The sequence below is a fragment of the Pristis pectinata genome, chromosome 6 (genome assembly GCF_009764475.1).
Source record: "Pristis pectinata isolate sPriPec2 chromosome 6, sPriPec2.1.pri, whole genome shotgun sequence".
Classification (NCBI taxonomy): domain Eukaryota; kingdom Metazoa; phylum Chordata; class Chondrichthyes; order Rhinopristiformes; family Pristidae; genus Pristis; species Pristis pectinata.
In genome coordinates, this window is record NC_067410.1 from 84,526,221 (window position 1) to 84,553,356 (window position 27,136).

A 27,136-nucleotide genomic window follows, 5' to 3' on the forward strand; every position below is an offset into this window, starting at 1 on the left:
CAACATCTCAGAGGATCTATCCTGGGTCCCAACACATTGATGCAATCACAAAGAAGGCATGCCAGCAGCTCTACTTAGTTAGGAGTTTGAAGAGATTTGGTATGTCACCAAAGACTCTTGCAAGTTTCTACAAATGTACAGTGGAGAGCATTCTGACTGGTTGCATCACAGCTTGGTATGGAGGCTCCAGAGGGTTGTAGACTCAGCCAGCTCCATCACAGGCAAAACCCTCCCCACCATTGAGGACATCAAGAGGAGGTGCCTCAAGATGGTGGCATCCATCACCAAGGACCCACACCATCCAGGACGTGCCTTCTTCTCATACAGGACCCTGAAGACCCAGACACAACAATTTAGGAACAGCTTCTTCCCCTCTGCCATCAGATTTCTGATGAGTCCACGAACACTACTTTGTTTTTTTTACACCATTTATTTTGCAAGTTACTGTAATTTTGTGTCTTTGCACTGTACTGCTGCTGCAAAACAACACATTTTATGACATACAAGTCAATGATAATAAACCTGATTCTGATGTCCCTTAAAGCTGGAGAGCAACTTGGAATTGAAGCTGAAGGATTCAGTCAATTTGGTCATGGAGGAAGTAACAGGTAGAATAACAAAAGAGGTTCCACTAAGGAGGTAAATGCGATTGTGTCTAAATTAGGAAGCGGATCCACAGATAATCGCTGAATATGATTCTACGATTGGTTTGGGAGAATAGAGCTCCAATTCACAGGGCACCATCACCAGTACTGGGGATAAAAGGAAGCTTTTCTTTGGGACAGGTTTCACTTGAAACAGGCTGGGATTAGCATCCTGACAAATTGAATTGCTATTGAATTAGATAGGTCTTTAAGCTAAATAGTTGGGTGAGCATTCAAATGAGGGGAAATTTAGAAGTTTAAAGAGAATGGACAAGTGAATTGGCAATGATAGCCAGAGTGTGTAGGAAGGAACAGAATACATGCAAACTCAGAGCAGGGAAAATGGTAGAAGGGCAAAATTAAAGGTGTTTTATCCAAATACACACCCCATCCTTTCTGCTTTATTGATTTGTCAGGATCTGAGCCTCACTGGCAAAGATGATATTTATTGCCTATCCCCAATTGCTCTTGAGAGGTGCTAGTGAGCTGCCTATATCAGAGTGGTTTAGAGTTAACTGTATGTGGTAGGCCAGATCAGATCAAGATGACATATTTCCTTCCCTTAAGACATTAGTGAAACAGGTAAGCTCCAGTCACTTTTGTGGTCATTGTCATTAAGACTAGCTGTTGTTTTTCCAAATTCCTGATTATTGACTGAATTTAAGATGTTTTGGTAGTACTTGAATACACAGCTGTTTGGATTATTAGACAGGTAACTAAATTGCCCCTCAGCCATAATACCCTTCAGCAAGATACATGAAATGATAGCACCATAGAAATGAATGGATATGATCTGATGGCCATAACTGAAGCATGGTTACAACGTGACAAAGGCTTGGAAATTAATACTCTAGGGAAGTAGAAAGAAGGTCAAGAAAGAAAGGATGAGATCAGTATGTAGTAAGAAATATGCTTGGCTCATAATAGCAAGATGTAGAATTAGTTTGGGTTGAGACAAATTGCGAAGGAATGGTGTCACAGTGGGAGTAGTCTACAGGTCTCCTAATTGATGCTGCACTGCAGGACAGAGTGCAAATCAAAAAATAAAGGAGGCTTGCAAGAAAAGTAATGAAATGATAATGGATGACTTTCATCTTCGTATAAATAGGACAAATCAAACTGGCAAAGGTAACCTTACAGAATGTACTGAGAACAGCTTCTTAGAACAAGCTCTTTTAAATCTGATAACATGTAATGAGACAGGATAATTAATGATTTCATATGAGCAGATCCTCTGGTATCATAACATGGTAGAATTTCATATTTAGTTTGAGTGAGGAACTTCTGCCTGAAAGTAATATACTAAATTTAAATAAGGACAATCACAAAGATATGAAGTTATAGTTGGCTGAAGTGCTCCGACAAAATAGATTGCAGAGTTGATAAGCAGCAGCTATCCTGCAATCTATTTTAAGGAGGTATTTCATAATTTTCATCAAGATATATTCCAAAGACTCAGAGAAGGATAGAAACAGTTAGTTGAAGATAAAAAAATTAGTTTTATACACTTGAATATTTTACCTGTAGATGGTAGCAATTCATCTAAAGTCTTTGAAAGAAAGGGGCTTGAAGATGTGCAACTGTTTTGTTTCATGCTTACTTTTATATTCTACCATAATGTTTTCAGTTCATGTGGCAGACCTATCAGAGCATCTATAAATTTATCATTCCTATTGTAAGTGTTAGTGTTGTATGATTATGATACTATGTCACATGCTAATTTGTTGTTCTTTATTTCTTAAGAGTCACATTTCTGTGAATCTTTACAAAACATTAATACAGGGCATTGACATTGGAAACAAACCATGTTAACAAAAATACAATTGTCTTCACCCAAGTATTCTTATAATAGACTTTCTTCATGAAGAAAATATATATTTTAAATGCCACATTTGATGTCACTTTGTTCAATTTATTTAGATTTTTGTAAGTTCATTCTGTTGGCTACCAGGTCCAAATGATGAATTAATTAAACCATTCACTTAATTTCATACATGAAGATAAAATGCAAAGTAATTTTCATTTGTGCAATGGAAAATAGAATTGGAATTTTTAAATGGGACATTAATTTATCCTAAATATCATAGTGCAAATATTTTTCAATTTTTTTTTTACTAGCTTTAGCAAATAGTCATTAATAAAGCTTTTGTTTTTTTGTGGATCCTCTAACATCATTATATGATTCATAAAATTAATGCCGCTGTTGCTGATTACAGTTTAAATGAGTAAATATTTTAGCAATGTAGAAATTAAGAGTTAGACTTAACATTTATGAGGTAAAACCATTCTCTTTTATAGAAAGTGAACTCACCTTAATTCCATTTGCATATGATTTGAACAAATTGTTGCTTTGCCATTTTACCTTAATTTTATGCTTCTGCATTGCCTCATAAGAGTAGCAATAACAGGAGAAATTAAATGTGGCAGAAACTTCTACAGTGCAAAGCATATACGATCCCCTAAAATAAGCAGAATCAATGAAGATTATTTCATGGGGCAGGCATGGTAGTGCAGCGGTTAGCGTAACGTTATTATAGCGCCAGCGACCCGGGTTCAATTCCGACCGCTGTCCGTAAGGAGTTTGTATGTTCTCCTTGTGTCTGCGTGGGTTTCCTCCCACATTCCAAAGACGTATGGGTTAGGAAGTTGTGGGCATGCTACGTTGGCACCAGAAGCATGGTGACACTTGCGGGCTGCCGCCCAGAACACTCCACACAAAAGATGCACTTCACTGTGTTTCAATGTACATGTGACTGATAAAGATCTCTTATCTCATCACCAATGTAACCTCCATACATAAAAGAGCAGGAATTCTGTCAGTAATTTTCATAAATTTTTTTATTATCAGCTGGCCAACTGGCTTGCTATATAGAGCTTACACCTCTAATTTGTTCAGAGCATAACTGAGATGGAAAAATTTGCAAATAATGACATTAATTACATATGTTCTATAAATTCATCCATACATACAGTATATCTACAAATGACAATCATTGTCCTGTAACTAAATATCTATAATTGCTTTAAAGATGCCAAGAATCACTGCTAAGTTTCCTATAGAAGAATGTGGCAACACTGCATTTTATGTGGCTAGTTGACAGAATATTTTTATTGTCATTTACTCATTGAACATTTGTTATGTTTATAGTATTGATGAATGATTTCTTGCAAATTATACAGAAGGTTTTCAAACTATTTAAAACTTATGATGAGTGATTTATTCCCAACTAGTAAATTAAAATCTTAACAATTCTTGTGATTCTCTCAAACAAGGGAAATTTAAGGTCAAGAGAGGGAGAGGAAGCCCCATGTTGGGAACCTCAGTGGGATGATGGGGATGGAGGGGCAGAGCAATAGGTGAGAAATACAAGCCCTTCAAATGCAATTCCATTATCCCATTCAGTTGTAACCCCCTCTTGATAGTAACAGCTTGGTGCAGATCAGTGATTCACTGCAAGAACAAAACCAGAGAAGTCTATAATCCTATTTAAGGTGTACACATTGCTGCCTGGAGTCTGCAAGGTTATGGTCAAGGCCTCTGCAATGACACAAAGAGTGCATGTAGGATCTGCCAATAGCACTCAGATTTTCTTTGTCTCTTTTAATCGATGGCCTTGGGTACAGCGTTTGTGTCCACCCAAGCACTGAAGAGGGCTGCACCCTCTGACAAGGATCTTTTATAATGTCCCCAAGACTACCATCTGCTCTTACCCACTTTTGAACTATGAGTCATTGAGTGACATCTCAGCCGCCTAACTACCTGCACCCAATGAAGAGCCAGTATCTCAACTGATGCAGTAACCATGAGTTTTATGTGGGGCAAACTTGGAAGGAATCAACTCAACTAAGGAGTCCTTGTACAGGTGGGCTAATTTCTGTATTCTCTCCACCATGCAAGTCAAGGTGGAGAGAAAATACAGGAATCAGATGAGCATGCTGAAACTTAGCATTAGCTAAAATCAAGCAAACATGACTGTGGGAGTTTGATATTTAATTACATCATCTTGGGCACCTTGGAGAATCCAGTTTCTCCATCATCAGTCATTATCTCCTCCGCAGCTGTCTATGGTATAACCTTTGGAGGATCTCTGATCCTTTCCCTCTCCTTGTTGGCTCTGCTCTGATCTTCTTCGGTGGAAGAGAGAACAAATCTCGGCGTGACAATAATTTCATGTCCTTGCTCCTTTGATGTATTTGATTAGTGTAACCATCTGGAAGAGACACAAGATAATGTGGGATATGAGGAAGCTTGTCAGAAAAGGTCAGGTGTGCTTACAAGATAAGAGTAGTAAGGAATTATACACTGAGGCAAGCTTGATAAGGCAGAATGAAAATGCAGGGAGTGGTGGGTAAATTCAGGAGTGCAGAACAATGCTTCTGCTGCTTACTGCCTCAAGTTCTACTACACAATGATTGCTGTGGCATCAGTATACTTATTCCTCTTGATAAATCTGTAATTGTACATCTCTCTCCTACCCCTCACTGTATCCAGCAGGACATCAAGCAACACATTGAAACATACCTTGAAAATCTGGAATTCATAAGGACACTATTCCCTCTTTGTGAAACTTGTAACTCTTTAAAATACCATCTTTGGATTACCTGTTTTAAATAACTCAGTTGAGACTGTGACATGCTAGTCCGTAGCACGCATGTTGCCCTACTCTAGAATGCAGCAAGCATTGTATTATTCCCAGAAGCAATATTGCAATGAAGTGGCTCTATTAAAATAATCACAAATAGATATGTTGAAATTTCTTTGGGTTTTGTACCGAATATTGCACCACACCCCCAGCTCTAAAAGCACTTCAAAGTTATTATCAAGGCCTTGGTCGGGCATCACTTTATAACATAAGCATACAAATTCTATTAATGGCTTTATTAATGAGGTCATATCACTGTGAACCAATTGATTGCATTCTTCTATGATTAAAAAAGTATTTTGGTCATGATTTGTACAGGTAACTATTAATCACCATTATAATTATTGTGTTGAGGACCAAGTGTTTAAAATGCCTTATTATTCTGTGAAATTGTTAAAATAATATTTTAAAAACTCCCTTTTTGTACTACTGTTTTATCATACTAAATAACCAATGTCTGTATATTGTAGCAGAGTTGGTAGAATAAATTTGACATTCAAACTGGATTTAACTTTACTATTATAAAAATAAATAGAAAACAACTAAAATCAGAAGGAAAATGACATTTAATTGAAAATGAGCAAAATATGGGACCTGAAATGATAAACAGAAACAAAATGAGATTAGTTTAGGTAGCACTAGTTTAGTTTGGCATCAGACATCGGGGGCGACAGAGCCTGTTCGTGTTGTATTGTTCTGTGTTTTAAAATTCAGTGGATAAAGGAATTGATTGCAAGAGGGTAGTTTGTGCCCAGATGAACTGATGCAGATGTTGTGTAATAATAGGGCCCAGCTTCATTATCTATGCGTGGAAATGGCTATGTCAGGAAGGAAAAATCAATGAGTCTCTTTAAATTACTGCAGGGCAGTTGGCCCTTAAGAAGAATTCATACGGGATGGGGAACAGTTATTTGCCCAATCTTTCAGGTGTGATTGATCCACAGTTGTTCCAAAATTAATTTACACAGCTACCTTCGGAGGAAAATGTGAAAGAGACTAGGCTATACATCACATTTTAATTATTTGAAGCAATTTGAGACAATAGCTATCATTAAAATACTCCACTGTGATGCAAGTTGAATGAATAATATATAAATTCATTTGAGATTTTATGATTTATTATTTTGCAATAATGAACAAGTTATTATGCAGAATACTCTGCTAATAGGCTTCTATGCATAGGTTATGGATTTGATGAAGTAGAGAAAGTAGAGAAACATTTCACTGAGAACATATCCTACTTTTCCTTAAACTGAAGGATTTTTATAACAGACAAGACCCAAGATTATTTTTCAAGAAGGCTGTACTAAATGAAAATTTCTGATATTACTTGCAGTGTTTAAAAGTGAATCTGTTCTACACATAAAAAGGTTGTATTAACATAAATTGTCTAATATAACAACCATTAAATCTTAAACAGAATATTTATGTTTTAAAATAAGATCATAAGAAATAGGAGAAGGAATAGGCTGTTCAGCCCGTTACTTTCTCTGCCATTCTGTCAGACCATAGCTGATCTTTTACCTCAGCACCATTTTCCTGCATTAATTCTATACCCCTTGATTTCCTTAATAATAAAATCCTATTGTTCTGTCTTGAACACACTTGGCGAGTGAATATCTGCAGCTCTCATAATTCTCTGTATGAAGAATTTTTTTTCTCATCTGTTTTGAATGGCCATTCTCTCATTTTGAGACTGAACCTTGATTCTGGATACTTCAGCCAAGGGAAACAAATTTTTCATCTACTCTGTCAAGCCCCATAAGAATTTTGAACATTTTAATGACATCTCCTCTTATTTTTCTAAACACGAGAGTACAGGTCTGGTCTGCTTAATATTTCATCATACGACAAACACCTCCATCTTAGGAGACAATCTGGTGAACTTTTGCCGAACTCCCTCCATCAGAGTTTAATTGGGGTTCTACATTGGACCAAGACTCATATTAAAATTCTTTTCCAATAAAGGTCAACATATTATTTGCTTCTAATTGCTTGCTGAACCTGCATTTTAACTTTCAGTGACTCATTTACAAGGACACACAGTTAACACTGAACACTGACACTTTTGAGGTAGCAAGGGGATATAGGCAAACTTTATTTCTCACTATTTAAAAATAATCCCTCTTCCACATTTTTTTTTATCTGCCATGTCCTTTCCCATTCATTTAGCCTGTCTATATGCCCTTAAAGCCTCTGCATCCTCCTCACAGTGCACATTGCCACCCAGCTGAGTTTTATCAATAAACTTTGACATATTACCCACTTTCTCATACTGAACAGCTGTGATCCCACACTAGTCACAGATTCCCAACCTGTTGATTTCTATTATTTGCTATCTGTTCATCAATCCTCAATCTGCTCCAGTACATTACACCCAAAGTCCACTCTAAACAACAGTTAAATGCAACCATTCAGAAAACTGAGACTGCTTCACTGTCTCAGCCATATTCTCTAATAAATAAGAGAATCTTTCAGCTGTAATTAAAAAAAAGTGAACCTCCATTCTGCTTATGACTTTCTTTCATGAGTTTGAAATCTAATCCCCTCGAATTTGGGCACTATGTAGATGCCATTGCGATCTGGGAACTTGCTTCAAGCATATTGTGAAGAATTTTGGCATAAACAAACATTAACAACATTAGAAGTTCTGCCTGCTGGCAAAAGTAACAAGCAATAGTCATGAGTATTTCAGGTCAACTCATACAGTTTCATTTGCGTTGTTTTCAAAGTTTGCAGTCATTTACTTCCATCATATTGTAATCTTCCATATGTAACAACTATATTTTGCTGTGGTGGAGTGTGTGTTGGGTAGGAGCTTGTGCACAAAATGTGTTGGGCTGCTACAGGGTAATGTGTCTTTCCCAGAAATGAAGAAAATCCAGGCTTCCTTGGATTACAAATATTTAAAATATGAAGGTGTATTTGGTTCTGAAACCTGTAGGAACTGTCAGTGTATCTGCCTACGAAATTTTAATGCTGCCACTTAATAATTAAAAATACCTCTTTGGGTGTGCTATCAATGCATGGCCATGGCCATAATTTTGCCTTGGATGATGCATCCATTACTGAAGTATTTAAGTTGCCCATCCAAAGAGGAAATTCAGAAGTTGCACAGTTTTCCAGCAACTGTAGAAGTTGTTCCTAGCACAATGAAGGCCTTGCTTAAACATCTTGCTTGAGGTAGAGCTGCAGCAACGAGGAGACAGAAAAAAAGATTCTTGTCAGGACAGAAGAAACTTGCTTCTACCACAAAGACTGCATGGAGTACTAACCACTCTGTGAACCACTACACACTTATTAATTTAACAGCCACATAGTGCGGAGCAGTCTGGGGAACCACAGGGATTTATAGGTTTACATTTAAGGTGAACTGTGTGAGTGGTGACTGAAACCTTAAAATCAAATCAGCTTGAATAGCTATCAGTCCTTGCACACATTGACCTGCCACCAGTTTGTTTTGAGGAATGATTTAAGTTATGACCCATTGATAACCAAACCTGCGACCTTAATTCTTGCAGAATCCTCCCACTATCCAGCTGAAATCTCACTGGTCCACTGCAAGAATCTTCAGATTACATAATCAATCTTTGACAACTTGCTGGAGGGACTCATAGCCCACACTTGCAATACAAACTGATAACCATCTCCAACACCCAACAAGAAGTGGTTCAGGATTTGTCCTCCCAGTGCAAGGCTTGAATATACCAAAATGAAAACTGCTGGATAATTAAAGACAACCCCATGAGCTATTGTGGATGTTCAGTTGAAACAACTGACCACCTTGTAAATTCGTGCTTTGATTTTTTTGGGGGGGGGGGGGGCTGCAGGGGATGTGGCATTACTGACCTCAGTGCAGCAACACTTGACACTATCAAATGGATCTTGGATCTTGATCTATAATTTAGATTTGCTGTTCCAATACTCTACATGAAACACAGCAAGTGAAATTTGATGAACTTTCTGATGTTACACAGCTAGATCCATTTCTTTGCTGTACAATTTAATACATTTTCTTTCCATCAAGGTGCTTATGAGCAGTTTTGGACCTCCCAGCCAACTCCTCAATACAGTGATTCCCTTGAAGGATGCATCAACACAAATACCTTCACTTCTGTGTGCCCAATGAACTCTGAATTACTGAGTGGACACTCAGTACATCATACTGTGTATTCACTCAGTATTTCACAGCTCATAAGAGTAAACACTAGCAGCAGAGTTATCTGCAAAAAGTCTCATAGCAGGATTGAACCTTCTCCAAGCTCAGCTGGATGTAGATGCTGTATGTAGGGCCATCAATTACAAGGAACTCTGCAACACACTGGTAGGCCTTCAACACACATCTCCCATAACTGAAGAGTAAATGGGGTAGACCAACTCAAACATGAGTGGAAGTGGTCTTCTGTAGATGCAGTGGTCAACAAATCTACAATTGCAGGAATCAAATAAATCTATGCAAGCCTTGATCTTGGCAATGCAATGCTGTATAACATGTTACCAAATAAATAGAATAGCAGACTGGTCACCTTAGCTTTTTTTTAAAAAAAACACATTAATCTGCACCCATCTACTCTTCACTAGTGTTAAGAATAAATTGCAGTTGACCCATGAAAGCAATATTATTGAAAAGAGCTGTTGAAGCAGAACCAAAGTACTCCTAATATCATCTGTTGCTGCTCTCCATGCAGTTAGTATTTAACATGTACTTACCCCTTTCAATGGCTGTGCCCATGTTTGTTAAATTTACATCTTTTTCTGATATAATTACATAAGGGTTGTTAATTATATCTGCAAAAAGTCTCATAGCAGGATTGAACCTTCTCCAAGCTCAGCTGGATGTAGATGCTGTATGTAGGGCCATCAATTATAAGAAACTATATCCCTTCCTTGTGTTGTACGCCCTTGGTTGCAAGGTGCTAACTTATCATTTTACCCATTTATTGATAAATTGGCAGGGACAAAGGAATGTTTGCTGCAAAACCTGTGTTGTACAAGTAGGATAGGAACTGTGGGATGAGAGTGGTCAAGCAGCTACTGCAGCTGATTGCTACATCAGTCTATTGCTGGTAACTAACTGAACATCATAGCTTTCTTGGAATCCTTGGCTTTCTCAAGCATTATACAAATGGTTAACGCTGCATTTGGCTTCCTGCCTTTCTCCTGCTGTACCACTTTTTCCATTTTGTTGGATTCACCTATTGCTGATATACGCTCATTGATTTGTTTCTCTTGCACCCTCAGTCCTTGCTGCTGGACAATGATGCTGGGGATACTGCAGAACATGATTATTTGGACACACTGATTGGCAAGAACCAATGGAGTCCTCAAATCTGTTCTGGCACCAGTAGCACATTTGGAAAGTGCCAGTTGCTAGCTCTATAACACACCTGGTTGTTGTGGCTTTCACATTGCTGCCCTTTGACTTTATTGGTGTCATCAGTCCAATAGGTGTCCTTTGTCTGTTTAGTAACTACACTTTGAATTCACAACGTCATACATCACTGAAACAGGCACTTTAGCCCACTGAATCTGCACCAACCATCAAGGATCCTTTTTTTCCTAATTCAGTTGATTTCTCCCCACATTCCCCTCAACTCATCCCAGTTCTGCCACTGACCAACATACTGGTGGCAATTTTACTATGGCCAATTGATCTACCAATTGCACGTCTTTGGGATATGTGAGCATCGGGAGGAGACACATGTGGTCACAGGCAAACTAAGTGTTTGAAGGGTTGAAACAAAAAGCTTAAAACAATTAAAGTGTTCTTCAGTTATATGCCCTTGTTTAATAAGCCCCATGAACTGCCTTTCAGTCTTTCTACTTGGTTAAGCTGGTTACGCTGAGGAAACTCATGCTTGGACTATTAAAATCAAAATGCCACTTAAAGTTTGCTGGTTCAATGAGTTGTGAACCCATTTCTCCTTAGGTTGAGAGTGCTCAAATTAAAGTCAATTCATTAGGGTGTGTGATTAGCCACTTTAAAGTCTCACTTAACCCCTTCAAATATGAGCTGAAACCCTTGTACACCTCCAGGTTAAATTGATTGAAATTTTTTTCTGATAGTATTAACATGAAAGCAACTGATAGAAAATCTTTAAGGAACAGGTACTTCCATTGATTTAATGCCAGTCTAAAAAGGTGGAACAGTAATATAGAATGAATACTTAAATGTGAATTTAGTGATCAGAACCTTTATCCATATTTTATCATTTGAAACAGAACAAATCTCAGTTGCATTAAAATGTTTTAAAATATAATGATCTAATTCAGATGCTAAATATGTTATCATAGATTTATAATTATGGTAGAATTATTACATTGATTTAATATTTAATCCTTTACAAAGAATCTTTGGAATAATGGAAAAATTCAAACTTGTATATATTAATGAGCTTTAGAAAGTTTTTCCTTAAAATTAGCTGCAGAAAAAAGATTCAAAATCCTACTTCACTAAGGTTATTTCATGTCCATTGTAAAAGGGCAAATTTAAAATATACCCAAACCATTAAATTCCAACAGTTGGAAGAATATTTATAACAACATAATGTATTAAAATGAGCCACTTGTATATTAAACAAAAACTGGAAGTTCTGGAAACACAGTCAGAAGGTACTGAAGGTTTTCTGTTTTTATTTCCACAGATGCCAACTGAGCATTTTGTGTTCATTTAAGATTTCCAGCGTCTGCATTTTTTTTATTTTTGGTTGTATACAGTATTAAACAAGAATTAAAACAAAACCTGAAGGAATACCTTTATCTGAATGTTCCCAAATCTGAATTCCATACGAACCATGTTAGATTTAATCATGAAATGACCGACTCTGACTCTAAAACAACTGACGACTTTATCCCCCACTCATGATCACCACACCCATTTCATCTACGTTTAAGGTCCTTCGAAGCTGCTGCTGCTGTCACCAGTTAGGTTGAAGCCAAATATCTTGTGCCTCAATTGGGATCTAAACAACAATACAAGTGGCATATTTTTGACTCTGTGCTTTCTCTTTTTGGATCATGCCAAAATCCCAAGGTCTGCGGTGCTACCCAATACTACTGTGATGTTTCCACAACCTAAACAGGCATAGGCCCATTCGTCACTCTCGTTGTACTCACATTATAATGATGTTCTTCAGTTTATAGGCCTATCTCCTCAAGCAAACATCAATCACACCTGCCATGGAAAAGAATATTTAGGATTTTTAGGCAATAAAAATGACAAAACACCAATAAGAATAACAATGTTTAGATGGTCAAGTTGAACATTTGTATTTTGTTATATTTTAAAAGGTAAAAAGACAATACAACAGATTGTTTGAAAGTGTCAGTTCTAATGTGTCACACTTAAAACTGTGAGCTAAATGAGTGAAAACCTTGCTAAAGCAAATAAATCAAGAAAGCTAAAATTGCCAAAAGCAGATGTCTCTCATAGAATGGTGATGTGTCAAAATATTTGGCTTAACAAATGTTGTCCTTGGATTTCCTTCCTTACAGGATAAGCAACAACTTTTGGTCAACATAACTAGTGTTTAAATTGGAATTAACAGAACCTTTAAGTTTTGTCAATCACAACTGAACTTAATAGGCAATGGCATCTACACTGCACTGGAGAGATTGTGTCTGAATTTAGAAATAAATTATGGGCCACATTGATGATTAATCAGACTCTTGTTATGCCCTGAGGTTTATTTTTGCTGTTCTGGGTGAAGCAGATGATTTTGATTTTTTTTGAGGTTGATATTGAATTAAGATCTTTGTTAATAACTCAGTTAAGGAATACAGGATTTGAACTTGATCTGATTCATTTAAAAAAGAAAGCCAAAGAGGCTCCACCATAATGTTGACTTTCTAGGGAAGAGGGTGGGCTTACAGTAAGAGCATTTACCTCACAGCCTGGGAGTCTTTCTGACTGCCAATCCCACAACCACCGATCACTGAGAAATTAACACCATTGTGTCTGTCACTTGAAAGATCTGTAACTTTGGTAGATGGATGCGAGGAGCAGCAACAAATCAGCAGTACAAAATTTGAGGTATTAACAAGCAGCAGAGGTAAGAATTAGCAGTATTGTACATAGTGGTAATGTAGAACAACAGCAAATTGTTTTGTATTGCTGGTGGTATAAAGGTGAAGTGATTTAGGAGCAAATTCTGGAAATAAGACTAACTAAAAGTCAGGGATGCGCAACAGACCAGAATTGAAATAGTAGACTGGTGAAAATAGGGCTGGAGGACATTACAGAAATAGGGTTTGGCAAGGTCATGGAAAACTTAAAAGGATGTGAATTGTAAAGCTGAGACATCAATTGCTCGAGTGCCAACATAGGCCAACAAGCAGAGTCAGTGAGAGAGCGATTTTGATTGATCTGAATCACAAGCAGAAATTTCAGATGATTTCAAGTTTAGGGAGGGTACAAAATGTGAGACCATTAGTGTACTAGATTAATCAAGTCTAAAGGTAACAAAGCATTGAAGAATGAAGAAACAACCCGATAGCAAATTTCACTGTTGATTCTCTGTATTTGTGTATTACTTCCAGGCTCTTTCTTAAATATTGCTTAATATGTGCAACTATCAGAAAAGATTTGAGAGATTTTGTGGATTAGCTGATCAAACATCTGAAAGAAAAGCAAGTGCTCAGCAAGAGTGAGCCCCTTCTTGAATAGAAGAAACTGGTGAAAATCTGTCTGTTGGCATGGACGAGTCATGTGTTTCTGATGTACATCCACTGCCTTCTGTCCTTTCCTTCTCTGTATTCTCAACACTCTCCTCCTCTTCAAAGCACAGGAATGCAGAAACAGTTGAATTCTCAGAGGGAATCCATAAATTCACTGTGCAAAACTTGCTTTAAGTTTTCAGCAGAATTTGCAAAGTCCTTCTACATGCTCAAAACAGTGAAAGATAGACACAACCAAAACAATTTTGCAAAATAGCACAATATTTCAGGGAGGCAGTACAGGAGCCTGAAGGTGTTTCAGGAACAGTTTCTTACCCTCCACCGTCATTTCTGAATGGTCCATGAACTCTCCCTCATTATTCCTTTTGCACTACTTTATTCATTTATTTTTGGGAACTTAAAGTAATTTTTATGTTTTGCTGCCACAAAATAACAAATTTCACCACATATGTCAGTGATAATAAACCTAATTCTGAAATAAAGTGGCAGTGATTTTCAGGGGAACAGTGGGCGAAAATACACACCTTTGCTTTTGCTCCAGTTAAATGTTAGACTTCTGGTGATTAGGGTTGCTATAAGATCATTGAAGAGAAAAAATGGCAGACACTTAAGGAGACAAGAAATTCTGCAGATGCTGGAATCTGGAGCAATACACAAAAAGTGCTGGAGGAACTAAGCAGCCAGGCAGCATCCATGGAGGGAAATAAACAGTCGACGTTTCTGGCTAACACCCTTCATTAGGGGGCAGAAGCCAGAGTAAGAAAGTGGGGGGGGGGGGGGGGGGGGGGGCCGGTGGCGGGAAGGAGTACACACAGGCAGAGGATAGGCGAGTTCAGATGTTCAGATGATTGGCAAGCCCCAGGTGAGAGGGGGAAGGTAGTGGGTATGGGAGGGGGAGAAGATGTAATAAGCTGAGGAGGTGAGAGGTAGAAGAGGCAAAAGGCTGAAGGAGGAGGAATCCGGCAGGAGAGGACAGTGGACCATAGAATAAAGGATGGGGGAGGGGAGGAGGGGAGATGGGCAGGTCATCAAGGTAGGGGAAGGGAGCCATAGGAATAAGGGAAGACAAAGGAGTTGGGGGGGGGGGGGCAGGGGATTGCCAGAAGTTAGAGAAATCGATGATGTTGAGGCCATCAGGTTGGAGACTCCCAAGGCGGAATATGAGGTGTTGTTGTTCCAACCTGCGTCTGACCTCAATGCGGCAGTAGAGGAGGCCATGGATAGACATGTCAGTATGGGAATGGGATGTAGAATTGAAGTGGGTGGCCACCAGGAGGTCCTGGCTGTTGTGGCGGATGGAGCAAAGGTGCTCGATGAAACGGTCACCCAATCTGCGTCGGGTCTCACTGATGCACAGGAGGCAGCATCAGGAGCACCGGATGCTATAAATGACATCCTTGGACTCACAGGTGAAGCACTGCCTCACCTGGAAGGATTGTCAGAGAATTTCTCCACCTCCTTCTACTCATCAGATCACCAAAGACAGACATTTTTCCCATTGGTCCATGGAAAACAAATCAGGTGATTGTATAAAATTTCTTTATCACCTCTTTTGTATTGCTAAAATTGATTTGCACCCATCTTTATTCATTAGAAAAGTACAGCCAACACTTTGTTTAATACAAAACATATCCTCTGATATAAAGGGAGATATCACTGAACACAATATCTTTACTAACATTGCATTTTAAAATAATATCTGATATGATGTAAAATCATAAATAACCAAGTGGGATATGCTCGATTTAATGGCATATAAATATAGTTATCTGTAAACTCAAATTCTAAGTGTTCTGTGATTTGTCAGATTGCACAAAAACAAATCACTGCTTTAAAAAGGCTTTCTGGAGGCATGTTACGCATGCATATGAATGCTTTTACAAATAAATAGTTGGAAGTCCTATGCATATTCATCTCACAACCAATTTGATGAAGCAAAACAAAAAAGTTCTGGAATATTTGCATGTAATTTTGGAAGCAGAAAAATATGCAAGTTTCAGATTACAACCAACATCTTTGCTCATTTTATGTCTATTACAATTTTAACATTGGTCTGCCATCAAGATGCCATCAGGCATATTGTGTCCAAAGCTTTGAGACTGATGTGTTGTAAGTTGTCAGCTAATTCTCTCTAATGAGGAAATAAACATTTCACAATTAAGAAGTGCATTAACTTAGATTCACATAATTATATTTCCATGAGATATTCTAACAATGTAACTTTTGACTCACTTCTGCAGCCAGCTACTTCTAGATCACAAGATCACAAGATAAGGGAGCAGAAGCAGGCCATTCGGCCCATCGAGTCTGCTCCAAGGAAAAGGGAAAAAGAAATGGGGTGGGAAAAAAAGAAGAGAAAAAAAAAATTCTAATCCCATTTGCCAGCCTTATCCCCATATCCCTTGATACCCTGACTATTTAGATATCTGTCTATCTCCTCCTTGAATACCCCCACTGATCTGGCCTCCACTGCTGTGCGTGGCAAGGAGTTCCACAATTTCACCACCCTCTGGGTAAAGAAACTTTTCCTCATCTCTGTCTTGAAACTGTACCCTCTAATTCTAAGATTGTGCCCTCTGGTCCTGGACACGCCCACCAAGGGAAACAGCCTAGCCACATCTACTCTATCCTTACCTGTCAACATTTTAAATGTCGCTATGAGGTCCCCTCTCATCCTTCTGTACTCCAGCGAGTACAGTCCAAGAGCCGACAAACGCTCATCATACTTAAGCCCTTTCATTCCTGGAATCATTCTCGTAAATCTCCTCTGAACCCTCTCCAACGTCAGCACATCCTTCCTAAGATGTGGGGCCCAAAACTGCGCACAGTATTCCAAATGAGGCCTCACTAGCGCCCCGTAGAGCCTCATCAACACTTCCTTACTTTTATACACTATACCTCTCGAGATGAATGCCAACATAGCATTCGCTTTCTTAACCACCGATCCAACCTGGTGGTTAACTTTTAAGGTATCTTGTATGAGTACCCCCAAGTCCCTTTGTACTACCGCACTATCAATCTTCTCTCCTTCTAGATAATAATCTACCCGCTTATTTCTACTTCCAAAGTGTACAACTGCACATTTCTCAACATTGAATCTCATCTGCCATTTCCTTGCCCATTCTCCTAAACTGTCTAGGTCCCTCTGCATTCTTTCTATTTCCTCTATGCTCCCTACTCCTCCACTTATCTTGGTGTCATCCGCAAACTTAGCCACACAACCATTTATTCCATCATCCAAATCATTGATGTACAAGGTAAAAAGGAGAGGCCCCAACACCGACCCCTGCGGCACACCACTAGTAACCGGTAACCAACCAGAACGAGATCCTTTTATTTCCACCCTTTGCTTCCTGCCAACCAGCCAATTTTCCACCCATTTTGCTACCCTGCCCATAATTCCATGACCTCTCATCTTATTAATCAGTCTCTTGTGAGGCACCTTATCGAAGGCCTTTTGAAAGTCTAAATACACAACGTCTACCGCCTCTCCCTTATCCACCCTACCTGTGATTTCTTCAAAAAACTCCAATAGGTTGGTCAGACAGGACCTCCCCTTCACAAAACCATGTTGACTAGGTCCTATCTTGCCTTGCGCCTCTAGGTATTCGGTAACCTCCTCCTTGAGGATAGACTCCAATAATTTTCCCACCACTGACGTCAGACTAATAGGTCTGTAATTGCCTTTGTGCTGCCTCCCACCTTTCTTATACAACGGAACTACATTCGCTACCCTCCAGTCCTCCGGAACCATGCCAGAATCTATCGATTCCTGAAAAATAATCGCCAATGCCTCCGCTATCTCCACAGCCACCTCCTTCAGAACCCGGGGATGCACCCCATCCGGTCCGGGAGACTTATCAGCCTTAAGCCCCTTTAGTTTTCCAAGCACCTTCTCCCTATTAATCTCAATTGAACTCAGCTCCAATTCGTGAGACTCCTGACTAACGGGCATATTGCTTATGTCCTCCACGGTGAAGACCGATGCAAAATATTCATTCAATTCCCTTGCCATCTCACTATCATCCATTATAATACCTCCTGCACCGTTATCAATTGGTCCTATGTCAACCCGTGTCTCTCTTTTATTCCTTATGTATTTAAAAAAACTCTTAGAATCCTCCCGAATGTTGTCCGCCAGCTTCCTTTCGTAACTCATCTTTGCTTTCCTAATGACCTTCTTAGTTTCTCTCTGCAGATTTTTAAAATCGTTCCAATCTTCTGTTTTCCCACTAATTTTTGCTACTTTGTACGCCGCCCCTTTTGCTTTTATTTTATCCTTCACCTCCCTTGTTATCCACATCTGTGCCTTTTTTCCATTCAAAACCTTCTTTTTTCTTGGAATATATCTATCCTGCATTGTCCTTATTTCCTGTAGAAATTTCTTCCATTTTTCCTCTGCCGTCCCTCCAGCTAACTTACTGCTCCAATCAATTTGGGCCAACTCATCTCTCATACCTTTGTAATTTCCCTTATTCCACTGAAATATCGATACACCAGTTATCAGCTTCTCCTTCTCAAACTTGAAACTAAACTCAATCATATTGTGATCACTTGTTCCCAGTGGTTCCTTTACCTTTAGTTCCCTAATCACCTCGGGTTCACTACACAGCACCCAATCCAAAACAGCCGATCCCCTGGTGGGCTCCTCAATAAGTTGCTCCAGAAAAAAATCCCTTAGACATTCCACAAACTCACTCTCCTGAGTACTACCGCCTTGCTGCATTTCCCAGTCCACCTTCATGTTAAAATCCCCCATAATTATCTTCACATTGTCACTCTGACACGCTTTTTCTATCTCAATCTGCAACTTATGGTCCACTTCCTGACTGCTGTTTGGGGGCCTATATATGACTGCTATTATTGTTCTTTTACCCTTGCTATTTCTCAGCTCCACCCATAAGGATTCCACCTCCTCTGACCCAATGTCCTTCCTTTCTATTGATTTTATATCGCTACTAACCATCATGGCCACACCTCCCCCTCTGCCTACCCTCCTATCCTTCCTATATACTGTATACCCCTTGACATTCAGTTCCCAATCACATCCATCATGAAGCCACGACTCAGTGATTGCAACGATGTCATATTTATTAACCTGTAGTTGTGCCACTAGGTCATCTACTTTATTCCTGATGCTACGTGCATTTAAATATAGTATGTTTAGACTGGTATCTGCTATTGATTTTATTGTACTTCTATTGATCAGCAGATTATCCTGACTTTCTACCTGTCCATCCTTCTTACTATCTTCGCTACCTACTATCTTAGACATGTTCGTGTAGACCTCATCCCCTATCCTAACATTCGGTATCCGAACATCCTCATCCCCGATCCTAACATTCTGTATCCTAACATCCTGATTTGTTGTACTTCTATTATTCAGTAAATTATCCTGACTTATCACCTGCCTGTCATTCTTGCCATCCTCAATGGATTCGTTTCTATACACTTTCTCCCTCACCTTAGCATCTTGTAACCTAGCATCCTGGTTACCATCCCCCTGCCAGATCAGTTTAAACCCTCCCCTACAACTAAATTAAACATTCCCGCCAGGATATTGGACCCTTTGGAGTTTAGATGCAACCCATCCTTAGCAAATAGGTCTTGCCTCCCCCAAAAAAGGTCCCAGGTATCCAAGAATCTGAAGCCCTGCCCCTTGCACCAGTCACTCAGCCACGCATTTAACTGCCAGAGCTTTCTATTCTTCCTGTCATTGATACGCGACACGGGTAGTAGTCCTGAGATTACTACCCTTGAGGTCCTACTTTTCAACCTTCTCCCTAATGCCTTGTATTCCTCCTTCAGGACCTCTTCTCTTTTCCTACCTACATCATTGGTACCTACATGTACCAAGATTTCTGGCTGCTCACCCTCCCCCCTCAGAATATTCTCGACACGGTCTGTGATATCCCGTACCCTGGCACCAGGGAGGCAACACACCATCCGAGACTCATTATCGCTATCGCAGAATCTCCTATCCGTACCCCTTACTATCGAATCCCCAATAACCACTGCATGTCTCTTCCTCTGCTGGACCACAGTATCAGACACGGTGCCAAGGTCCTGGCTGCTGAGGTCTTCCTCTATGAAGTCATCCTCTCCAACCGAATCTAAAATGAGATATCGGTTTTTGAGGGGGACTGCCATCAATTAATTAAAGCTAAACCCAAAACCCTTGAGGAGAGCAAATTCTTCCTTGTTATACAATACGATCTTTGTAAAAACTTAAAAAAAAATTAAGGATTTGTGTGTGATTTTTGTAAGGAAAAACAGATGACCCCATTGGGCTTTGAATACATTGTTACATTGATCACAAAGATACCTTATTATTTTAAAAATGCAATGGATTTAAAATTATATTACACCGGGAGCAATAAATGACACTGATGGATTCACAGGTGAAGGAGTGCCTCACCTGGAAGGACTGTTTAGGCCCTGAATGGTGGTGAGGGAGGAGGTGCAGGGGCAGGTGTAACACTTAGCGCGGTTGCAGGGATAAGTCCCTGGAGGGGGATTGGTGGGGAGGGACGAGTGGACAAGGGAGTCACGGAGAGAGCAACCCCTATGGAAAGCAGAGGGGGAAGGGGAGAGGAGGGGAAGATAGGCCTGGTGGTGGGTTGCTGTTGGAGATAGTGGAAGTTGCAGAGAATGATATGTTGGATGTGTAGGCTCGTGGGGTGGAAGGTAAGGACTAGGGGAACTGTATCCCTGTTGTGTCTGGGAGGCATAGGTCAAGGGCAGATGTGCAAGAAATAGAAGAGATATGAGTGAGGGCTGCATCGATAGCTGGGGGGGGGGGGGAACCTCGTTTTCTTAAGTGGAAAGCCTCATAATGAGAATAGATGCGGCAAAGACAGAGGAATTGAGAAAGGGAATTGCATCCTTGCAAGCGATAGGGTGGGAAGAGGTGTAGTCAAGGTAACTGTGGGAGTCAGTGGGTTTGTAGATGTTTGTGGATAATCGGTCTCCCAAGCGGTGTCAGAGATGGACCAAGTGAATTTGAGGGCAGGGTGGAAGTTGGCGGTGAAGTTGATGAAATTGACGAGCTCCACATGGGTTCAGGAAGCGGCATCAATGCAATCGTCAATGTAGCGGAGGAAGAGTTGGGGAGCGTTGCTGGTGTAGGTTCAGAACATGGATTGCTCCATGTGGCCTTTGAAAAGGCAGGCATAACTGGGGCCCACATGAGTGCCATTGGCTGCACCTTGGGTCTGGAGAAAATGGGAGTGAGCTGAAAGAGAAGTTGTTGAGGGCGAGTACCAGTTCTGCCAGATGGCGGAGGGTGGTGGTGGTGAAGTGGAACTGGTTGGATCTGTTATCATAAAAGAAATGGAGAGACACGAGACCTTCCTGATGGGGGATAGAAGTGCACAGGGACTGGACGTCCATGGTGAAAATGAGGTGGTCGGGGCCAGGGAACCAAAAGGTGTTGAAGTGGAGGAGAGCATGAGGGGTCACGGATGTAGGTGGGAAGGCACCGCACCAAGGGGGAGAAAATGGAGTTGAAATACGAGGATACGAGTTCAGTAGGGCAGGAGCAAGTGGAAACAGTGGGCCTACCAGGGCAGTTTTGTTTACGAGTCTTGGGCAGGAGGTAGAAATGGGTATTGCAGGGTTGGGGAACAATAAGATTGGAGGCTGTAGAGGGGACATCTCTGGAGGTGATGAGGTCGGTAATGGTGCGGGAGACAGTGGCCTGATGCTCTCAGTGGGGTCCTGGTTCAGGGGCAAGGAAGAGGAGATTGAGAGCTGCCACCTGGCTTCTGAAAGGTAGAGGTCAGTCCGCCAGACTACAACAGCACTGCCCTTGTCTGCAGGTTCGATGGCGAGGTTGGGATTGGTGGAGAGTGGAGAGCAATGCGCTGAGAGGAGGCAAGATCAGAGTACGTGAGGGGAGTAGTGAAGTCAAGATGGCTAAATGTCCTGTTGGCAGTTAAGAGATAAAAAGATCCAGAGTGGGCAGAAGGCCAGAGTGCGGTGTTCAAGAGGAGGAGGAAGGCTTGAGGTGGGTGGGTGGGGGTGGGGGGGGGGGGGGGGGGGGAGGAAAGGGGATCCTTAACAAAAGAAGTAGGCCCGGAGGCGATGGAAGAGCTCAGCATCATGGTGGGTGTGAAACACGTTGAGGTGCGGGTGCAGGGGGAAAGGCCCCTGCTGAGGACAGAATGTTCTGCCTCAGAGAGGGGAAGGTCAGAGGGGATAGTGAAGGCACAGCAGGGGTTGGAACTGGGAGGGTAGAGGGTTGAAGAGGTCAGAGGAGGGTAGAAGGTTGGAGGTGTGTGTGGGTTAGAGGGGTCAGAGGATGTGGGGTGGTAAAAAGAGGAGGGCTCAGAGGAGTGAAGGGGGGAAATGAGGGGTAGGGGGAGGCACGAGAGACCAGGGTGGGTGGGGAGTGGTGGTGGAAGAGGAGTAGGACCCCGCATTGGCATGAGAGATCTCAGCCTGGAGGCGGCCGGGGTTGGTTGAAAGGGGTGATGATCTATTATTTTGCTAGTTCTCTGCTCTGAAACTTCTCCATGATTATTGGAGCTTTAGCGAATGGAGAGGTAGATCAGGTCCTAGACTTGTAGTGTGAGCAGGCTTATAAAAGAGATAATAATAAATCAGGAGATAGCCTCAGCCTTCCAGCTCACTTTACAGATTATTGGCTGCCACCAGTTTCAGAGAATAGAGTCATAAAAATCAACTAAACTGTGCAGCATAACAAATCAATTGAAGATGATGTTTTAATCACCTCAATTTTTGTTGCTCCTAACTAGTCCAATTTGTTGATCCAAACTGTTTTATCTAAACAGCTAAAACTTTGGGGCAAGAGGCAGGCAATTTGGACAGTCAAGTCTAAGCTAGTTCTAGGTAAAAGCAATCTAGCTGGTCACACTCACACACCTTCTCTCCATAACCCTGCAATTTCATTCCTTTCCAATTCTTATCCTACTTGCTCTTGAATGCTACAATGAATCTACACTTCTACTATGGCCCTGTAATTTAGACCTCACCAACTCTGTGTTAATATGACATTTTTTGCCATTCACCCACATTCTATGTCACTTAGTTATTGATCCTTCCAGCAAATGGCACAGTTTCTCTCCATCTATTGTGACTGTGCCCTTCATGATCTTAAATACCTCCATTAGAACCACTCACAAACTCCTTTAGTCCAAGGGTAACAACTCCAGCTTGTTCAGATAACTACAGTCCCTCAACCCAGGGATAATTTTAGTAAATCTCCTCTGCACCCTCATCTTCTCTAAAGTGTGAACCCAGAATAGGATACAATGCTTCAATTATGGATGAACCAGCAATTCACAAATGTTTATCACAGCCTCCTCGCTCTTGTACTCCACGCCTCAATTATAAAAACCCCAGGATCCCATTTGCTTTTGTCGTTTCTCAACCTGGCCTGCCACTTTCAATGAACTATGTGTCATATATACACATACTGTATATTCTTATACCCATTTTAGAATTGTGCGCTGTATATTGTGCAATTTCTTTTCATTCTTCCCACCAAAATGAATGGGGAGTTGGAATATGCTGTTTAGATAGATGATCAGCTACAATTGTATTGAATGGTGTTACTAGCTCAAAAGACCAAATGGCCTTCTCCTGATCCTACTTTCTATGTTCCTGTGTAACAATGATGATCATTTTCATGTGGTCTGAAAAATGTGAGATATTCATTACTCTTATTATTCAATTCATAATATTTATAATAAGCAACCAATTGTAAAGTCGTTTAAAATAGAAAACCTCAAAATGTGTTCTAATAATATCAGGAAGTAATCAAATAAAGTGAAGGCTATGATGTTCCCAGGACTGATGTACCATCCTGCTTTATAGTCCTGCTTCATAATCTAAAAACATTTGCTACTTCTTCTTTGAGGGAGGATATGCAAGTCCTTTTCCAACTCCAAAGCAAATTTGAAGAATGGAGCTATACTTTTCTAGCTATTAGATTAAATGTAAAAGGATGCAAAACTTTTTTTTAAAAAGGTGTGCTGCAGAATGGAATCCTGGCATAAAATCAATCATGAAGTGGGATCAGGATGTTATTGCATTCATTATACATAATGCAATTTACGATCACATAATTCTGTCTACCTAATCCGCATTCACATGAAGCACTCAAAACACACGTCAATCCTCATGCAAAACACAATTAACACCTGCTCTGTGAAAGTGATTGTCATATTTGCAATTAGTACAGTGTGGGCTACACACAGGAAATCACGACAGAATAGAAGGACAGGCCACGTACCTTGGCCCACGGAGTCTGCTCAACTGTCAACCACCTGCATCAAACCCTACATTAAAGGGATCAGCTGGAGAATCAATTTGAACTGAGCTTGTTGGAGGCAAGACTGCAGCAACAAAAAAAAATGGCCAAGATGCCCCAAATTGATAGCGATCAAGATTAGCAGGCTAATGGGCACATTCAGGGTGGCAGTGATGAGTTGACAAATGCTGCTACCCAGAGAAAGAACAGCCAATCCATACAACAGGAAGCTGCAGCAACTCCCTCAGCACTGAGGATCAGCTAGTCTGGTATTCTATAAAGTTGCCACACAGAAAGTTACTGTACAAGGTCTCCTGTACTGAGGGTGATACAAAGCATTATCATAAAAGTTTGGTTAACTTAGAGAAAATAGTTAGGTTGGCAAGCTGTAAATACAAGGGTGCTGCTGGGATCAGTATGGGGCCTCAGCTATTTACAATACATAATAATTAGACAATTTCCTAATTTTATTAGACATTGGGACTAGATTTATTGTATACAGTTTGCTGATGATACAAAGATAGATGAGAAGTGGTGTGAAGCATATCCAGAGTCTGCAAAGAGATAATGGACAAGTTGCAAGTGCACAAAATTATGGCAGACATGGAATTAGAAGAATGAAAGATCATCTTATCGAGGCATAAGGTTCTTAAGGAGCATGACTTAAGAACCTCATGCTGGAGGCTGAATCTAGAACGAAAGGCACGATCTCAGGATAAGGAATCACTGTACATTCAAGGCAAAGATAGAGAGCTTTCTGGACCAAAAGGGTATCCAGGCTTAAAGAGATCAGGCAACAGAATGGAGTTGAAATTCAGATCAACCATAATCTTATTGATTGGCAGATCAGGTTCAAGGGGCCATAAGATCCTACTCCAGCATCTGTTTCTTATGCCTTTATTGCTCCCCTGGATAAAGATCAGCCAGTCTAGCAATATTCATTTCAACAGTGAATCTGGAGTCATAATGTCAGAATTTAACTTCAGGTGGGTTTGCACATGTTAACATGGAACTGGCAATCAATTCCATGCTGGAAAGGATAAATGCAGACATCTGCAAGGCTGAAGCTGAACTTCCCTTGTTCCCACACTTCTCCCATAGGCTTTCAGGGAGGATGGACTGTGCACTACACATCTTGATGTATGCTTATTAATGTCTACCTACAGACTGCTTCACAAGATCACAAGACAAGGGAGCAGAAGCAGGCCATTCGGCCCATTGAGTCTGCTGCAAGGAAAGGGAAATAGAAATGAGAAATGGGGAATGGGGGAAGAAGAAAAAAAACCCAAAACTATTCTAATCCCAATTACCGGCCTTATCCCCATATCCCTTGATATCCTGACTATTTAGATATCTATCTATCTCCTCCTTGAATGCCCCCACTGATCTGGCTTCCACTGCTGTCCGTGGCAAGGAGTTCCACAAATTCACCACCCTCTGGCTAAAGAAATTTTTCCTCATCTGTTTTGAAACTGTACCCTCTAATTCTAAGATTGTGCCCTCTGGTCCCGGACTCACCCACCAAGGGAAACAGCCTAGCCACATTTACTCTGTCCTTTCCTATCAATATTTTAAATGTCGCTATGAGGTCCCCTCTCATTCTTCTGTACTCCAGCGAGTACAGTCCAAGAGCCGACAAACGCTCCTCATACTTAAGCCCTTTCATTCCTGGAATCATCCTCGTAAATCTCCTCTGAACCCTCTCCAACGTCAACACATCCCTCCTAAGATGTGGGGCCCAAAATGGCGCACAATATTCCAAATGAGGCCTCACTAGTGCCCCGTAGAGCCTCATCAACACTTCCTTACTTTTATACACTATACCTCTCGAAATGAATGCCAACATAGCATTCGCTTTACCACCGATCTGACCTGGTGGTTAACCTTTAAGGTATCGTGCACGAGTACCCCCAAGTCCTTTTGTACTTCCGTGCTTTGGATTTTCTCTCCTCCTAGATAATAATCTGCCCGCTTATTTCTGCTTCCAAAGTGTACAACTGCACATTTCCCTACATTGAATCTCATCTGCCATTTCCTTGCCCATTCTCCTAAACTGTCTAGGTCCCTCTGCAACCTTCCCATCTCTTCAATACTCCCTACTTCTCCCCCTATCTTGGTGTCATCCGCAAACTTAGCCACGAAACCATTTATTCCATCATCCAAATCGTTAATGTACAAGGTAAAAAGGAGTGGTCCCAACACCGACCCCTGCGGCACACCACTAGTAACCGGTAACCAGCCAGAACAAGATCCTTTTATTTCCACTCTTTGCTTCCTGTCAACCAACCAATGCTCCACCCATTCTGTTATCCTACCCGTAATTCCATGACCTCTCATCTTATTAATCAGTCTCTTGTGAGGCACCTTATCAAAGGCCTTTTGAAAGTCTAAATACACAACATCTACCGCCTCTCCCTTATCCACCTTGCCTGTGATTTCTTCAAAAAACTCCAATAGGTTGGTCAGGCAGGATCTTCCCTTCACAAAACCATGTTGGCTAGGACCTATCCTGCCCTGCGCCTCTAGGTATTCCGTAACCCCGTCTTTGAGGATAGATTCCAATAACTTTCCCACCACTGACGTCAGACTAATAGGTCTGTAATTTCCTTTATGCTGCCTCCCTCCTTTCTTATACAACGGAACTACATCTGCAACCCTCCAGTCCTCCGGAACCACGCCTGAATCTATCGATTTCTGGAAAATAATCGCCAATGCCTCCGCTATCTCTAAAGCCACCTCCTTCAGAACCCAGGGATGCACCTCATCCGGTCCAGGAGACTTATCAGTCTTTAGTCCATTTAGTTTTCCTAGCACCTTCTCCCTAGTAATCTTAACTGAACTCAATTCCATTTCGTGAGACTCCTGACTAACCGGCACATTGCTGATGTCCTCCACGG

The 27,136-nt window shown here is 40.8% G+C and overlaps 1 long non-coding RNA gene across 3 annotated transcripts in view; it reads right to left on the reverse strand.

The window, feature by feature from the left end:
* Positions 1–3,471: 3,471 nt before the first annotated feature.
* LOC127571487 (uncharacterized) overlaps positions 3,472–27,136 on the reverse strand; it is a 45,087-nt gene continuing 21,422 nt past the window's right edge. For 2 of the 3 annotated variants that reach the window (XR_007956480.1, XR_007956482.1), the window contains exons 2-4: positions 12,404–12,461; positions 8,291–8,476; positions 3,472–4,855 (exon numbers count right to left, since the gene is read on the reverse strand). This is a non-coding gene — a long non-coding RNA (uncharacterized LOC127571487). The remainder of the gene's footprint in view (positions 4,856–8,290; positions 8,477–12,403; positions 12,462–27,136) is intronic. The other variant, XR_007956481.1, reaches the window with a different exon arrangement.